Genomic DNA, 11,308 nt, shown 5'->3' on the forward strand with positions numbered 1-11,308 from the left:
ACGGGCGGAGCCCGGGGGGGCCGGCGCAGGTCCCGCCTCCGGTCGCAGCCATGGCGTGGGGCCCGGGGGCGCAGGGCCCGCCTCCCGCCGCCTTGGCGCTGGTCCCGGAGGAGACACGCTGAGCCCGGGAGGGCCCGCGCAAGTCCCACCGCCGGTCACAGCCATGGCGCGGTGCCAAGAACTCTATTCTTGACCCTACATTTATCTGTTACATTTTTTCTCTTACCAGTCTTTATAAAAAATATTCTTGAAAAATTGTCATGACTTGTTTATTAATTTATTTCTGTACTTCTATTTTTGGATTTTTATAAAAATATAAAATGAAGAAAGATATTTTAACTGATGTATACTTTGAGTGATGGGTTAATTGAGCCATTTAGTGTTATTACCAGGGTCAGCAAGTGGTGTGGCGGTGAAGTTGCCATACTCCCACGTGGCTGACTGCAGTTTGAGTTCCAGACTTAGCAGCTTGCTTTCTCAATTTCCCTCTCTCAATTTGGTCAGAATTAAGAAATCATAATAATCAATAAAATTAAATAAAATAATTAAAGCAACATATGTGTTACCTCACAACTTGTTTCTTGAGTGAGGTCACAATATCTACTGTCAGAGAATTATTCAGGTATACAATATAATGTAATTAATTACACTGATATGTACATTAGAACATTCAAACTTATTCCTCTTGTTTAACTGAAATGCTATGTTTTTTGACCAACATTTTAATTTTAATTGAATTTCTTTTTAGAGAGAATTTTGCTAAAAGATATACAAACACAAGGGATGGATGTGAATGCCAGATGTGGTGTGTGTGGAGTAGTGGGGCCTAGGGAAGAATATCTGGAGGAGGGATACAGAGGCAGAGCATTGACAGAATGGGGAGGTGTGGTGTTATAGGTTGAAGATATTTTGATCAACTGGACCGGAGAGAAATGTTCACATATTGAAATGTTCACTTTGTAAGCTAAACAATGTGATTGAATGTATATTAATTAATTCATTAATTAATTACTTAATTAATTTTTAAAAAGAGAATTTTGCTATAGGGCATATGTACTTGCTGGAGAGACACAGACAGACATAAATCAAGAAAGCAACCCCAGGAGGATGGTCACACTGCAATACCTCTCCTCCATTCTCCTCTTGGGATATTGGGCAAACACACACATGTGTCTGGCATGAGTTATAACCACTGGATGCAGGAATAATTTGTGGTCCCCCTGGGAGCCCAGCGACCTAACCATTACACTATCATCTGCTTTCTTTTCTTTTTTTCTTTTTTTGGAGAGATTTTTGCTATAGGGCGCATGCGCTCGCCAGAAAGAGAGAGACAGAGAGACAGAAAGTGAGAAATCTCCCCCCATGGGGGATGGTCACACCACAATCCCTTCTTCTCCATTCTCCTCTTGGGGTCTTGGGCATGCACGCACACGCGCCTGGTGTGAGTTTAAGCCACTGGGTCCGGGATGTGAACCGTGGTTGACTACGTGGGAGTCCAGCGACATAGCCATTACAATAACTGCTGGTCCCTCATCTGCTTTCTTGACCAATATTTTCAAAACCTGACTACCCTCCACCTGTAGTAGCTGTCATATTACTCTCTGCTTCTGTGAATTTTAATTTTTAATACTTACATGTAAGATGACAAGGTGTATGTTTTTGTGTATCAATTGAGTTATTTCAATCAGCATAATGTCCTCCAAGTTCATCCCTGTTGTTGAAATAACGGAATATGTTTTGTTAATTTTAGGATCCATGTGGTCACCAGAGGCTAAGGGAGAGAAACACTTCCCAATGGAGTTTTATCATACTTCAATCCCTTCTCCGTTTCTCCATTCTGTCAGGATTTCAGGAATGCACACACACATATACATAGTGTGTTTTTTAAGCTACCAAAAATGAGATTCAGATCATGGTCACTTATGTGGAACCCTGATCTTTTAAACATTAGGTTTATGATGCTGGTATGCAGAATTCTACTTAAAAGGCTGGATAATATTCTATTGTATACATATATAAAAGGTTTTCTTAAAAATATTTATTAAATTTATTATTATGTTTATTTAATTTTCTGTTGGACATGTGTTCACTAGAGAGAAACAGATAGCAAGAGAGAGAGAGAGAGAGAGAGAGAGAGAGAGAGAGAGAGAGAGAGAGAGAGAGAGAGAGAGAGAGAGAGAGAGAGAGAGAGAGAGAGAGAGAGAGAGAGAGAGAGAGAGAGAGAGAGAGAGAGAGAGAGAGAGAGAGAGAGAGAGAGAGAGAGAGAGAGAGAGAGAGAGAGAGAGAGAGAGAGAGAGAGAGAGAGAGAGAGAGAGAGAGAGAGAGAGAGAGAGAGAGAGAGAGAGAGAGAGAGAGAGAGAGAGAGAGAGAGAGAGAGAGAGAGAGAGAGAGAGAGAGAGAGAGAGAGAGAGAGAGAGAGAGAGAGAGAGAGAGAGAGAGAGAGAGAGAGAGAGAGAGAGAGAGAGAGAGAGAAAGTAAGGGAGCAAGCTGACAGGTCTGAGACTTGAACTGTGATCAACCATGTGGGACCAGCACCTGAAATACCACAGCACTTGCTTGTCTCTGTAACATGTTTTAATCCATTTGTGTGTAATAGTTATGTTAATGTCTTATCATGACTATCATGAATAAATTTTCAATGAATGTGGAAGCATGAATATATTTTTAATATATTAATTTCATAGCTTTTACACATAACCAATTACCTAATTCTTTTTAAATTTTATTTATTTTTTTAAATTTATTTTTCTTTTTCTAACATTAATATGCTATACATCATTACAGTATACAAAATGAATTTTTCATCCAAAATACACCGTCTGTTGGCTCAATCAAGCACATCAACATATTTTTCCCATCCTTGATTCCCTATCTCACCCTCTGCCATCTCCCACCCTCCTCCCACACTGTGTCTGGTATCTATTGTTGCTTTCTATGCCTCCCCCATTTTATTGTTTCACTAAATATCTTAATAAATCTAAATATTTTCAATAGCAAGCACAGCTGATATGTACATATCCATGAACACAAGACTGACTTTAGGCATAAACCTCAGTGAATAGAATGAACATACTGTAAAGTAGCACCTAACTAGGGCTATATAGCTTAACTGCAGTCATCAAATAGGTATTTCTAATGCCTTTTTTTTTTTTCTTCTGAAAATTTTTTTTTTTTATTAATTTACATTCATTCCCTGAGCATCATCACAACATTCTAAATGTGGTTTCCCATCTAGAATATACTATATAGTGGCTTAATAATGCATGTTATCATCCATAATATTCCATTTCTACTTTCATATATATGTTTTTTTACCCCATGTCTAGCCCTCTGCCCTATTCCACTCTCTTATTACACTATCTCTGCTGTCTACAGTTGTCTTCAATCCCTTTTCCCCCAACATTTCGTTGGTCACACAATATCATAAGTAATCTAACTACTTTCAATAGCAAGATCAGCCGATGGTTTCAAGAAAAGCAGTTTTGAACTGGTAAGGATATTTCTTTGAAACTTAAAGCCTAGAAACAGGTTAGTATTCTGTTCAAATAGTCGGAACATGAATCTATTGATAGCTGAAGACAGGACAAAAGTCCTTAAAACCAGACAACAAAGCTTAGAAGAAAAGCAGCAATATTTTAGTCAAGTCGTAGAATACTGTTTCATCAGTTCAGTCTCATGTACTTAATCTTTCTTCTGTATCTGTTGAGGTTCGATGTTCCAGATTGAAATCTGGGATGTAATACTCAACTCCAGCTTTTGGCCCTACAATTAAGTTGCCCATTTTCTTAGTTTCTGAACTCTTATTTCTGTGTGTCTGCATTTAATTTTACTGACATAGCACTCCCTTAAGAACTTCTTGGAGATCCGGTCTGGTGCTGGTAAATTCTTTCAGGTTTTGTTTATCTGGGAAAGTTCGTGTCTTTTCTTCCCAAATGAACGATAACCTTGCTGGGTACAGAATTCTCGGTTGAAATTGCTTTTCCCTTAATACTTTGAATACATTTTCCCATTCTCTCCTCGCTCTCATTGTTTCCGATGAGAGGTCTGCCGTTAGTCTGATGGGATACCCTTTGTAGGTAACTTGCCTTTTTTCTCTTGCCAGTCTTAGTATCTTGTCTTTGTCTGTGGTTTTGGTCAATCTGGCTATAATGTGTCTTGGAGAAGATCTTCTTGGGTTGATTCTATTTGGGGTCCTCTGTATTTCTTGGGACTGAATCTTTGAGTGCCTCTCCAGGTTTGGAAAATTTTCTTGTAAGATTTCATGGAATAGATTATCAATGCCCTTATGAGTCTCTTCACCTTCTGGGATGCCTATTATCCGGATGTTTGGACGTTTGATGGTATCTAGTACTTCTCGCATATTATTCTCAAATTTTTGGGCCATTTTCTCAGTCTTCGCGGTGGATTTTTCTAGGCCAACCATTTTCTCTTCTACATTAGAGATTCTATTTTCTGTATGATCTAGTCTGCTTTTAATACTTTCAAGGGAGATTTTGACTTCTTGTATTATAGCCTTCATCTCTAACAGTTCCATCTGATTCTTTTGTAAAGTGTGAAATTCCTCTTTTAGATCTTGCATGAATTTCCTCACCTCCTGGAACTCTTCAACTCCTTTCTCCTTCCTCTTCAGCAGTTCCTTGTCTCTCTTCTCTTCCATCTTTGTTAGCTTTGTCATTATGAATGTTCTGAATTCTTTATCAGACATTTCCATGATTTCCATTGAACTGTGTGTGGATGAAGAGGAGCTATCCTTTTCCCTTGTGGGAGAGGTATTTTCCTTCTTCCCCATATTTCTTGTGGTCCTGCAGTGATTTCTAGTCATCTGGTGGAAGGTCGGTTTCTTCCCAAACTTGGAAGTTCAATCTGAGCATTGAGGAGTGTGCAGAAAAGGAAACAGAGAGAAGAAAAAAATACCAACAACAGCAAAAAAAGAAAAAAAAGAAAAAAGAAAAAGAAAACAAAACCAGAAAAAGAAGAGAAAAACTTTTAAATAAATCTTTAAAAAATATTTTAAAAATTTCAATAAAACTCAAAAATTAGAAAACTGCATGGTGCGCTTGTGCACCACGCAAAATGGCTAGATTGCAGGAGTCATGGAGCTGTCTGTATCTTGAAGAAGGGCTGTTGTGTTCCCTTCTGCCTCTCCTGGGTTGAGAGGAGGAGAGGGGATTATTAACAAGATAAAGGGCTAGGAGGGGCCAAAGGGCCCTGTAAAATGCCTCACCTTAAAAAATTTTAAAAAGCAAAAATTTAAAAAGAGAGAGAGAGAGAGAGGACAGAGACAGAGGTAGAGAGAGACAAAGTCAGATACAGAGACAGGAGACTTGAAAGGGGTCTTCCTACCACGTGAGTTTTGTATGCTGGAGGCCCAGTTATCAGTGGGACATCTTCCTTTCTCCCAAAATGGCTAGATTGCAGGAGCCATGGAGCCGTCTGTCTCTTGAAGAAGGACTGTTGTGTTCCCTTCTGCCTCTCCACATGAGTTTTGCATGCTGGAGGCCCAGTTATTGGTGGGACATCTTCCTTGCTCCCAAAATGGCTAGATCGCAGTAGCCATGGGGCAGTCTGTCTCTTGAAGAAGGGCTGTTGTGACCAATTACCTAATTCTTAAGTCACATGGTAGTATTATTTTTAATTTTGTCAAAAATCTTAGAAAACTATTTTCTATTGTGTTAAACCAATTTATATTTTACCAACAATGTTCAATAGTTCTCTTTCCTTCTTGCATTTATTGAATTGTATTTTTAAAAGAATAGTTATCTTAAGAGGTGTGAGGTGGGGGTTGGCAGGTGGAGTGGTTGTTGAGGCACTGGACTCCCACATGGCTGACTGTGGCTTGAGTCCTGGAACTATTGGCTTGCTTTCTCACTTTTTTTGTCTCTCTCTCTGGTTGAACTAGAAAATAATAACAACAAACAAATAGATAAAATAAATAAAATATTTCTTAAGAAAAGGAGACATGATGTGATATTTCACAACTGTTTTCACTTGTATTTCCCTAATGATTAGTGATGTCAAGTGTTTATTCATATACCTATTGGCCATTTGTATACTTTCTTCTATCCAAGTCCTTTGCACTTTTCTCCCTCTGTTATTTGTTTTATGAATATTAAGTTTTAAATTCATTTTGAATATTAACTTTTTATGTAATATTTTACTTACTAATATGTCAGTAATTATGCAGTTCCTCAAACTTGTTTTTGTTTAATTTGTTGGACATTATCATTTTAGTTTTATATAACTTTTTTGTCTATTATTACTTTTTCTGTTTTTCATCTTAAGATATATAAAAGTTGTACAGGGCCAGCAGGAAGCATAATGTATAGGGCATTGAACTTCCAAATGGTTGACCACATTTGAGTCCTGACCCGATGGCTTGAAACTCATGCCAGGAATGTGTGTGTGCATGTCCAAAATCCATAATAGAAGAAGTTAGGAGAAGGGACTGCAGCATGGCCATTCCCTGTGGTGGTGATTTCTCACTTTCTGTTTCAGGGCTACTCTTTCTCTCCAGTGAGTGCTTGTGCCTTATGCCAAAAACATAACAAAAACTGTTACCCATGGGGCCAGCAGGTGCCATGGTGATTAAGGCACTAAACTCCCACATTACCAACTAGTTTGAGTCCTGGACCTGTTGGCTTGAAAATCACACCCAGTGTGTGTGTTTGTAGGGGGGGGTGTGAGTGTGTGCCCAAAACCTTGAGAGAGGAATGAAGGGAAAAGGATCACACTGGGCACATCTGTATGTGTCCAAGACTCTGGGAAGAAAATGGAAGAAAAGAGATTGCAGTATGGCTATCTCCCAGATTGGGTGATTTCTCACTTTCTCAAAGTCTCTATCTTCCTCTCTCTCAAGGCAGCACACCCACCCTAAGGCAAAAACCTCAAAAAATAGGGTAATAAAATTAGACCATCTTTAGGCAACAGATAAAAGTTTTAAATTCCAGGGGCCAGCAGGTGGTGTAGTGGTTAAGGTGTTGACCTTCCACTTGGCACACTGGGATTTGACTTCTGGATCTGGCAGCTTGAAACTCACACAAGGCACATGCCCAAAATCCCAAGAGGAGAACTAAGAAAGGATAGTGCCATGACCATTACCTCTGGGGGGAGGTGATATCTCATTTTCTATCTCTCTGTCTCTTTCTCTCTGGTGAGCACACCCACTCTATAGCAAAAATCACCTTTAAAATACATGTAATTACACAATTATAATGTAGCATTAAAATTAGATCATATATCTACTTAGATAGCACAGTAAATAATATTTTAATAGAGAACATGGAGACATGTATAGACTGGGGCAATGAGATAATGTGTGAGAGAGATGAGCTCAAGCAGAGAGTCTTTGTCAATACAGACAGAATTATTTAAACAATGGGCCAGCAGGTGGTGTGGTGGTTAATATGCTGGACTCCCACATGGCCAACCATGGTTTGAGTTTCTAAACCTAATGGCTTGGTTTCTCACATTCCTTCACTCTCTCTCTCTCTCTGTTTTTCTCTGGTCAAATTAAAAAATAATAATAAATAAATTTAATAAGTAATTATTTGAAAAGTAAAAATAAGAATTACTTAAACAAAATCTAAAAACTAAAACTAATTGCGTTCATTCTCTCACACACACAGCTTTTTAAAACAATCCTGCAGCTAACCCTGTAGTTGAAGTATGAGACCCAGCAGCTTGTAAATCTCAGTGGGTGCCTCAGTGTGCATGCCCAAAATCCTGAGGAGAATGGGGATGAGTATCCTCTCTAGGGAATGATTTCTCATTTTCCCTCACTGTGTCTCTTAAGTAAGCATACAAGCCCTATAGCAAAAACTTAAAAATATATATCTTAATTAATAGTAAAAACAAAACCATTTGTGAGCTGTCTAGATATATTACATTGGGGATACAGATGGTGCAGAGTAGTAAAACACAATGCTCCATGAGGGTGACTTACCTGGAAATATTTCTGGGATTCATGGCTGGAGACCTACTAGAGTATGCTGAGCATATGTGTGCTGTGGTTCAAGGCTGGCTGAGTGTGAGAATTAATCATGATATCAAGACTCTATTGAGGGTGCTATCTGTCTCTCTCATGGAAGAAAAAAACTTTTTGTAATGAAAAATGAATTTTCTAGAAAAATAAAAATATTTATATAATTAAATAAAAATACTTATATAATTAAATAGTTAAGGTCTCATGCTTCTGTGGCCAGCTAGCAATGGATGTAAGTGGCACCACTTCTGAACTATGTATGGCAACGATGGTAGGCCAGAGTAGCACCATGGCCACCACCGGGGTGTGCCAGACCCTGTTCATCAGGAACTACATTTACTTTGATCAAAAACAATGGAGTAACCTCAACTTCTAAAACAGGCTGCAACAATGAAGAAAGAAAGAGAAGTTTGCCAAGGAGTGAGCCCAATTCACTAAGTTACCTAAGATGCTGAAGCAGTTCATAGTCTTCCCTGAAGAAATTTAGCTTACCTAAGATGCTGAAGCAGTTCAGAGTCTTCCCTGAAGAAATTTAGCTTGGTGAAGCATTGCTAGATCAAGGTGAGTAAGAGAAGGGTGTGGAGTGTCTGACCAATGCCATCGCTGTGTGTGGACATTCACAACAGTTACCTAAGGTGCTGCAGCAGATGCTGTCACTTCCCATGTTTCAGAAAATGCTTACCAAGCTCCCAACAATCAATCAGAGAATTTTCTTTTTTTCTTTTTTTGGAGAGGTTTTCACTATAGAGTGCGTGCACTCGCCAGACAGACAGAGAGAGACAGAGAGACAGAAAGTGAGAAATCACCCCCCATGGGGAATGGCCACGCTGCAATCCCTTCTCCTCCATTCTCCTCTCAGGATCTTGGGCACGCACGCACAAGCGCCCAGTGTGAGTTTTAAGTCACTGGGTCTGGGACGCGAACCGCGGTCGACTACGTGGGAGTCCAGCGACATAGCCATTACGCTAACTGCTGTTTCCAATCAACAGAGATTTTTCCTTTAGGATTCCTGCACTCACTGGAGACAGGGAGAAAGAGAGAGAGACAGACAGAGATGGAGACAGTGAGAGAGAAAGTGAGAAATCACTTCCCATCATGAATGCCCAAGCATGCCATAATCCTTCCCTTCTGTTCTTCTTCTGGGATCTTGGACATAAACACACTTGCACATTGCATGAGTTTCAAACCACCAGGTCTGGGACTCGTACCATAGTTGGTCATGTGGGAGTCCAACCAGGTAACAACTATGTTGTCTGTTGGCTACAATCAGAGTATTTTAAGTGTTCAGAGCTTGGCTAAAAATGACGTGGAGTGAGACATTAATGTCAACATAATAAAATCACAATTAATTATATTTTTAAAATTCTGAACTTGGAAGTTGAGCAGCTCTAGAGAATAAGGGAAAATATGCTTGCTATAGGACTGTCCTGTGCTGAAATCTACCAAAGGTATTGTTTACTTTGTGTAGATCTATTTTTCTGTTTTATTCATTTTCCCACTAAAAAATGTATTTTGATAGAAAATTTCTCATTTTATAAATATACTCATGAGTTACCAAGATACTATGGTATTCTTTTATTCCTAAAACAAGCAATTAAAAAATACATATAAAATATTTGCCCCCCAAAACGGGGAGGGACAGGTAAAAAGAGCTTATTTCTTTTTAATTATTTTATTTATTTTTGTTATTTTTTTAAAATTTCTGTAGGACATGCACACTCATCAGAGAGCAAGAGAGGGAGAATGTGAGAAAGCAAGCCACCAGGTCTGGGACTAGAACTGCTCTCTATACCATGTGGGACTCCAGTGCCTTAACCACCATGTAACGTGCTGGTACTGAATGCAATTTTTTTAAAAATACAGAACAGTTTTTGTATACATTTAAAAATGGTATAGAAACTTGTGTTTATGAAAAATTGCATATTAAAGTTTCTGAGAGACAATTTCTCCCCATTTGCTCTCAGATATTAAAAATCAAATTAATATATGTAAAATGTCCTGAAGGGTGCCACTGCTTTATGACTGCTGGTCCCAGTAGGAGAGCTCCTGAGCACTCACCACCATCATCAGCATCTCCAAGAGGGCAGGCCTGGGGAGAGCAAGACACCTGGTACACCACAGCCTTCACCACCAGCTTATTTCTGCCCCTGGCAATGTGAGCTCCAGAAGGTGGCTGTGCCCACTGGCCCAGGGGTTGTGATAGGCAGCAGGTTCCTGTTAGGCAGGCTGGTGCAGGAAGGGGGCAGTGGGAGAAGGATGGAGGAAAGCATAGAAGAAGAGGGCGACAGCTATGAGTGATAATGGATGACCAGAACTACAACTAGGAGGCAGCCTTGTAAGGTTTCCTGCAGCCACTGCCACCTCCACCACTCACTTTGTTGATTTCCATTCCTGCCTGAGAGTTTTCAGGGGACATTGTTGGTGGTATCAGGATAGGAAAGGCACAAAGGAGGGGATTTTAATGGGATCTCCACCACCACTGGAGTCCAAGTGGGTGATGATGATGTTAAAAAGCTACCACTTGGCTGTAGCCAAGGCAACCCCCACCCCAGCTCTATCATCAACTTCAACACCTCCACCTCCAAGTTCTTGGTGAGACTATTATCTCTTAATATGACTATTAAAGATACAAGGGCACATATTGGGGGCTTCAGGTCACTTAGTGGTTAGGCGCTGGATGTTGATATGATCGACTGTGGTTCAAGTACCAGACACAGCTGGTTGAAATTCATGCCAGACACATGTGTATGTTTGCCCCAAATCTTAAGAACAGAATAAAAGTGAAGAAATTGCAATGTGGCCATCCCCCCAGAGGGTCATTTCTCACTTTCTGTGTCTACCTTTTTTCTCTTTCTGGCAATCATATATGCCCTGCAGAAAAATCTCTCTCTAAAAAAAAAAAAAAATCTGGACAAAGTTGGATAGTGTCATAGATGAACTTTTAATACAGAATCCGATGACTATATCCCTATATCCTAGGACTAGATATACAGCTGTGTGTATGAGTGTGTAAGCCAGCAGCACTGGAACAGATGTATAGTGATCTGATTTAAAAGATTAATCACTTAGAGGGACCAGCAGATGGTGTAATGGTTACATTGCTGAACTCCCATGTAGTCAACTGTGGTTCAAGTCCCAGTCTCAGTGGCTTAAACTCACACAGAGCACGAGTTTATGCCTATTTTTATGTCTATGTTATGCCCAAGATCCTGAGAAGAAACTGGAGAAGAAATTGAGGCATCACTATCCCACCTGGGGGTGATTTCTTGCTGTCTGTCTCTCTCTGTATTTCCAGTTAGAGCATGTGTCCTATAGTAAAAACCTAAA

At 39.7% G+C, this 11,308-nt stretch overlaps 1 pseudogene; it reads right to left on the reverse strand.

The window, feature by feature from the left end:
- Window positions 1–165, reverse strand: part of LOC102484893 (vomeronasal type-2 receptor 26-like) — a 36,701-nt pseudogene extending 36,536 nt beyond the window's left edge.
- Window positions 166–11,308: the final 11,143 nt, after the last annotated feature.

The sequence above is a fragment of the Tupaia chinensis genome, unplaced genomic scaffold, assembly GCF_000334495.1.
Source record: "Tupaia chinensis unplaced genomic scaffold, TupChi_1.0 Scaffold144069_1, whole genome shotgun sequence".
Lineage (NCBI taxonomy): Eukaryota > Metazoa > Chordata > Mammalia > Scandentia > Tupaiidae > Tupaia > Tupaia belangeri.